Genomic DNA, 7,744 nt, shown 5'->3' on the forward strand with positions numbered 1-7,744 from the left:
ACACTGCTGGATAACTACAAACAGCTCCCATATGCCCACCGTGGGATTTCCTTGTTATGGGATGGGACTTCCAAACAGGACTGAGTCCTATTGCAGACGTTAGAAATCCCTATCTATGCAATACGACCATCCCTCATCTACCAATTCCATTCTAAATAGTAAGCAATTAGCAGAAATGGCCTTCATAGGTTTTCCTGGAACCACGGGGACTAGAAGCAAGGGTGCAGTTTGTACTGTATACTTTTGTCTGTTTTTAGGAGGAGGTTCTCAGCATTGGATAGTTGCCCAACACCTTCCCAGAGGGGCAGTTTTAAACCCAATGTATCACAATCGCATGCCAATATATCCATTGCCTAAAACAAACAAGCAGGCATCTGGCATCCACTGAATGCATCGCTAGGAATAGTTTTCTGCATACTGTGGGCCACCCGGAATCAGCTTCCAGCCACATCAAAAGGCTCCCCCCCCCCTTTTCGCTCCTGCATTGAGCACCTTCTGCTCTCAGCTGGCCCCGTTTTGGAGGACTTGCCCGCTTTCACAGTCTCTGCCAGCCCCCCCCCCCAAATTTCTACCCATCTGTCTGCAGCCCCCTGTTCCTTCCAGGCCCACCCCTGCCAGTTCTTGGCAAAGCCTCACCTGATCTCCAACGGCAGACGTTTTCCTGCAAGAGAGATCTGTCTCCAGCTAGCTGAGTGCCAGGTTCGCTCCTGCCTGCCTCACGGTGCCTTCTCGTGTCTCCAGTCGCCCGCTCACTTGCTCGTAGCCACTCCCTGCCACTGGAATCTGCCCCCTGGAGAGAATGTATTCCCAGGTCACGCCCCACCTCAGGGCTCCACCTGCTGCGAGGCAAGGCAGGGGTGGCTGAGCCGGTGCTGCCACATTCTCTCCTTCAGGCTGCTTGGGGAGGAATTTGCCGGCACATAATCCTTCCTCAGGGTTCCCAGAGTGCCTCCTTCCAGCCGCAACATCAACTGCAAGCAGCAGAGTCCGTCCTTCTCGCAGGACAGAGGCTCTTTCGGCCTGTAGCCCGAAGTGTTTGTAACCCGAGGTACCACTGTACCAAAGTCTGAAAAGTCTTAATATCTCAGTCAAGTAATATGCAGTTCCCAGAGTGGTTAAATACCATTCGCTCTTCATGGGGGATTCTGGGAATTGTAACTCTGGGAGGGAAATAGCACCCTTAACAAACCACAGCTCCCACATGGGCCTCACTTGGCATTGATCCATGACAGGGCCTTCTCAGTGGTGACTCTCCATTTTTGGAATGCCCTCTGGGTTGAGGTCCATCTTTTCCCCTCAGGATTAACCTTCAGGGGTGATTTCAAAACATTCCTATTCACCCAGGCATCACATGGCTGTGAGATAATGTTGCCAGCAACCTTGACACTACCAGCTGTGAATGACTGTTTCCACACATTTTTAGAAGTTCTCGTTTTCTCAGTATTTTACATGTTTTTGATTATTGTGGGTTTCCTCTAACTTTAGTCATGCTCAGGGGAGACCTGTTGAAGTTAATTAACTAGGGTCTAGTCTTTTCAATGGTCTACTCTGATACAGAACTTTGCCTGTGTCTTTAAAGCACATCCAAAAATCGCTCTTTCCCTCAAAGTATTCTGGGCTCTGCAGGTTGTTAAGGGTGGTTGGGAATGATAACTCTGTGAGACGACAGTACCCAGAATCCTTTGAGGGATGAATGTGCTGTAGTAGTTCTAATTATATTGTTTTGCTGCTTAGTTATGTGTTTCCCTGGGCTTCTTTGAGAGGAAGGGTGGGGTGGAAATTTAATAGTAAAGAAACAAACAAATAAATAATCTCTCTCTCTTTCTCTTTATGGGCACAACAGCCACCTGCGTTATTTAAGGATAGAAGCTCAAAGGAGACCTATCAAAGAAGGTTTGATTTACAAAATTTTATATACTGTACTTCTACACATACTTTGAAGCTGACAGGCTCCCAGGTTTGCTACTAGAATTCCCCCCCACACAAAAAAACAACAACACTTGGACTGTCCCCTGAAGCTAGACCTCTTCGTTGCCTCCTGCCCGTTCTCAGAAGGAGGGGTGACACCCGACATCTGCCCCAACAGCACAACACAAGACGGTTGAGGTTCCTGAAGACTTGCCTGGTTCCTGTTCAAGTCTGACTTGCCTAACAAGCCCACAACTCCCACGGCCGACAGAACCGGATCTGTTTTGCCCTTGCCAGGACTGGAAAAAAACTCAGAAGAGAACCTGGGAGGGGAAACCTCAAAACAGAAGAGGAGCTCCCCCTTCAAGTTGGCCACCCCGTGCTGTGCATGAGAAACCTGTTTGACCCTCTACACCGGTCTTTGCCAACCGGGTGTCCCCAGGTTGGACTACAACTCCCAAAAGCCAGCGCATGTGGGGTTTTGTAGCCCAAAACGCTGGGAGGGTGCCCCGTTGGCGAAAACTGCTCCACGCTATCTAGTGAAAGGACGACGCGACAAGTGAAGAACTGCGCCCCTGGCTCTTTAACAGTGTAGGACAGAGGAAGGGCGATGGAGAGCTGGTCTTACATCTTGCAGCATCCCTGACCTGATACGAGTTGGAGTCAGTCCAACAAAATATGGAGGAGGGACACAGGTTGGGGCGTAGCAAGGTAAATTGGTACCCAGGGGCAATTTTTTTGTCACCCCCCCCTCCCAGGCATGTGAAGGCCAGGTGGCACCCGGTGAAGAAAATTTCTTGTCAACCCCCCCATTGATTCCCCCCCCCCCGGCAAAAATGGTTTTACGTTATTTCATATTTTCTTACAGAGGAATAATAACAAGTAATTAAAAAAAACTTTTATTTATATCCCACCCTCCCCGGCCAAAGTCGGGCTCAGGGTGGCTAGCATCAGATACATAACATTGGCATAAAATCAAACAATTATTAAATTACCTCCTAAAAACATCTCAAAATCAAATTAAAGTCTAATTAGATGGCTTTCCACAGCGTTAGGGTTGGGAACAGTAAGTGTTCTGTGAACTGAAATCTCAGCCTTCACGACATAGGAAAACAGCCAAGTCAACAGCTATTTTGGTGGAGGAGGGTCAAGATATTAACCGATATGCATGAAATTTCATATATAGCTATATAATCCCTAGTATAGTAAGATAAGACCTTTGGAGAAGTCATTTAAAAAAAAAATCAAAAAAAATTCTTCCTTTATAATTTGTCACCCCCTCCATTATGGAACCCAGGGCAAACCGCCCCCCTCGCCCCCCCTTGCTACGCCCCTGCAGGTTCCTCTTCCCCAAGGTGTAGAAGGAGTGTGTGCAGATTGGTGCTATTCTCTCCCCCACCTACCACCCCCCCCACCCCCCGGCACAACAACTGCACCTTCCAAAATTCCCTTTTTCACAAAGCTGCAAAAGGTACAGGAACCTTTTGTTTCCTTCGTCAGCCTGGCCTGGCCAGCATGACCACTGCTAGGGACTTGTAGTTCAGCAAGAGCTGAAGAACTGTGAGAAAGCCGCCCTTCAACTGCCTCAAAAGATCACCCCTTGGGTTCTCCATCCATGGATTAGATTCTCCAGACATCCATTTTATTCTGCATCCATCACAACAGTACTGGGGAGGTCATACACAATCATCATTTCAACGCCATTTGCAATTGCAAATGTTCTGGGGCACTCTCTCACACCGTTTCATTTCCAGCCAATGCATATCCTGCTGAAACAGGATGTGGGTGGCTTTTGGGCTTGCCGATCAGAAGGTCAGTGGTTCGAATTCCTGCCACGGGGTGAGCTCCCATTGCCCTGTCCCAGCTCCTGCCAACCTAGCAGTTCAAAAGCACGCCAGTGCGAGTAAATAGGTACCGCTGCGGCGGGAAGGTAAACAGCGTTTCTGTGCGCTCTGGTTTCCATCGCGGTGTCCCGTTGCACCAGAAGCGGTTTAGTCCTGCTGGCCACGTGCCTCGGAAAGCTGTGGACAAACGCCGGCTCCCTCAGCCTGAAAGTGAGATGAGCACCGCAACCCCAGTCGCCTTCGACTGGACTTAACGGTCCAAGGGTCCTTTACCTTTATCCTCCTGAAATCCTGCAATTTTTCACACCACAATAATGTGGTAGTGGTGTGGGTAGTCAAGGTGCTGATCCAAGACCTGGGAGTGGAAAAGAGTACGGACATAAAATCCACACAGTCATGATGGATTTTGGTTGTTTTATCTCACTTGCGAAAGCACTCAGTGGCATGAAAGAAAATGAAAAGAATGACAACATCAGAAAAGAGATGGACGACACCGGACTACGGAAGGCAATGGAATTAAGAGGATGATCAAGATCCTGATTGTCTGAAGCAAGGGAAGTCTTAAAAGAAAAAATTAATAATTCAGCAATCTATTTGGACTTATTTGGACTAATTGGGTTATATGGATTAATTGATATTTATAAATATATGATGTGATTTTTATGATTGGAAAAGCTAATAAAAATGATTTGGCCAAAAAAAAAAAAAGACCTGGGAGAGCAGGGTTCAAATCCCCACTTAAAACCATGGTGCTCGCTGGGTGACTCGCTCTCCACCTGACCTACCTCACAGGGTTGTTGTACCGATGAAATGTGGAGAGCTATGTACACCACCCCATGCTCCTTAGAGGAAAACCTGTGGTATAACTGTAAAAATAAATAAAGTAAATAAACGCAAAGCAGAATAAATTCATCATTAATGCACTATTGTGGGGAAGGTCCTGTAGCTCAGTGGCAGATCATCTGCATTGTATGCTGAAGGTTGCAGGTTCAATCCCAGGCCTCTCCAGGAAGGGCTGCGAGAGATGCCGCTGTCTGCGATCTTGGACAGCTGCTGCCTGCTGGTGCAGACTATACTGAGTTGAGATGGGCCAATGGTTTGACTCAATACAAGGCAGCTCCCCATGTTCCCAAACTTGGGTCACAGCTGTTTTTGGACTACAATTCCCATCATCCCTGCTAGCTCAGGATAGTGGGAGTTGTAGTCCAAAACCAGCTGGAGACCCACGTTTGGGAAACCTTGGTCTAGAACATGTTGCAGAACACACCCACAATAAAACAAAAATTAAATTAAAAACCCAGCCCCTCTGTCACAAAGTGGTTACTCTGTAAATCACCGGCAAGGCAACTTTCCTGCTCCTGCTGCTTTATCTCATTGACTAAAGAAGGCTGCCACCTGTTGGCATTATCTTTTGGGGAGCTCTAAAGCAATGGGCTTCATTGACTATGCAAAAGCATTTGACTGTGTTGACCACAGCCAACTATGGCAAGTTCTTAAAGAAATGGGAGTGCCCGATCACCTCGTCTGTCTCCTGAGAAATCTCTATGTGGGACAAGAAGCTACACTTACAACTGGATATGGAACAACTGATTGGTTCAAAATTGGGAAAGGAGTACGACAAGGTTGTATATTGTCTCCCTGCTTATTTAACTTATATGCAGAATTCATCATGCGAAAGGCTGGACTGGATGAATCCCAAGCCGGAATTAAAATTGCCAGAACAACAACCCCAGATATGCTGATGACACAACCTTGATGGCAGAAATTGAGGAATTAAAGAACCTTTTAATGAGGGTGAAAGAGAAAAGCGCAAGATATGGTCTGAAGCTCAACATAAAAAAAAACTACGATCATGGCCACTGGTGCCATCACCTCCTGGCAAATAGAAGGGGAAGAAATGAAGGCAGTGAGAGATTTTACTTTCTTGGTTTCCATGATCACTGCAGATAGTGACAGCAGTCACGAAATCAGAAGACGCCTGCTTCTTGGGAGAAAAGCAATGACAAACCAAGACAGCATCTTAAAAAGCAAAGACATCACCTTGCCGACAAAGGTCCATATAGTTAAAGCTATGGTTTTCCCAGTAGTAATGTATGGAAGTGAGAGCTGGACCATCAAGAAGGCTGATCGCCAAAGAATTGATGCTTTTGAATTATGGTGCTGGAGGAGACTCTTGAGAGTCCCATGGACTGCAAGCAGATCAAACCTATCCATTCTCAAGGAAATCGGCCCTGAGTGCTCACTAGAAGGACAGATGCTGAAGTTGAGGCTCCAATACTTTGGCCACCTCATGAGAAGAGAAGACTCCCTGGAAAAGACCCTGATGTTGGGAAAGATGGAGGGCACAAGGAGAAGGGGCCGACAGAGGACGAGATGGTTGGACAGTGTTCTCGAAGCTACCAACATGAGTCTGACCAAACTGCGGGAGGCAGTGGAAGACAGGAGTGCCTGGCGTGCTCTGGACCATGGGGTCACGAAGAGTCAGACACGACTGAACAACAAAGCAATGGGCATTTTCTGCTAGCAAAAGAAGCATAAAAAGTGTGTGTTGTGCAACCCTTGGGCTGTTTTTGCAAGTTTTAAACCAGTCCTTGCACACGGAAATCTCTGCTGCAGAGGTTTTAAAATGTGTTGGGGAGGGGGTTGTTCTTGTTTTTATGTATTTTGTGTTTTTATATTGTGGTTTTATGTTGTGAACTGCCCTGAGACTTGTGGGTACAGGACAGTACAGTGGTACCTTGACTTACGAGCGACTCAACTTCTGTATTTTTTGACTTCTGAATGACCTGCGGAAGCGAAAAAATGGCTGCCGCTTCCAAATTTTTCGACTTGCGAAGGGAAAGTGGCAGCACGATACCTTGACTTATGAAGTTTTGAATGCGGTTTTTTTGACATATGAATTTTTTTGCCGTTTGGAGATGGCGCCTGCGACTTACAAAGATTTCGACTTACGAGGGCGCCTTCAGAACGCATTAACTTCGTAAGTCGAGGTACCACTGTATACAAATTTAATAAATAATAATACATAATAATTTCATTGTTACAGAATTGAAATCTTTAAGACTGGTGTGCTGTACCTTTGGCCATTCATGTTGCTGAACTATTCTTCCCATCATCCCTGGCCATTGGCTATGCTTGCTGGGAACTGATAGGCGTTGTCTTGGCACAATCTTGGAGGACCAAAGATTCCCCCCGCCACCTCTTCATTCACAAGAGATATTCCTGCATTGCAGGGGGTTAGACTAGATGATCCTCAGGGTTGCTTCCAACTCTACAATTCTATGCTTCTAAGCAGAACCTGCGTATGAGTTGTCTTGTGTTATTGCAACGGGGCTTCCATAGGAGAGCATCCAGATGAGTTGCATCCTCCTGAAAGTCAGTCTCTTCTGCCAACCTGCTCTTAAGGGCACCACCTCAAGGACCTGTCCTGGAACGCGGAACATACATGCTGGTGAGACAGGACCAAACCGGAAGATCTCTCCCACGTCATTGCAAGGGCATTTTTGACCAACAGGAAGCCACTACCCCTGGGGTAAACCCAGTGGCCTGGTATGTGGTTGTGACTTGCTTCAGGTGGCGTTGGGTAGTTGACATGCAACCAGACAGGGAGGACCTGCCCCACAGGATCTTAGTAGGGACAACTGGGGAACACTGCTCTGCTTGCCATCACAAGGACACACAATTTGCAGAGCAGGTGGAGCCAGTCACTTTATGCGGACATTGGATTCACCCCCGAATCCTTGGATTTCAGCAAACCCCTTTTTCAAAAAGTTTGTTTGGTGGTGATTTCCCCCTATGTGAACCTGCAGCTCTCCAGATGCCATTCAACTCTTTAACTTCTATCAACCCCAGCCTGTATGGCCAATATCAGGGGTAGGCAACCTAAGGCCTGTGGGCCGAATGCAGCCCAATCGCCTTCTCAATCCGGCCCACGGACGGTCTAGTAATCAGCATGTTTTTACATGAGCAGAATGTGTGTTTTTATTAAAAAT

The sequence above is a fragment of the Lacerta agilis genome, chromosome 2 (assembly GCF_009819535.1).
Source record: "Lacerta agilis isolate rLacAgi1 chromosome 2, rLacAgi1.pri, whole genome shotgun sequence".
Taxonomy (NCBI): domain Eukaryota; kingdom Metazoa; phylum Chordata; class Lepidosauria; order Squamata; family Lacertidae; genus Lacerta; species Lacerta agilis.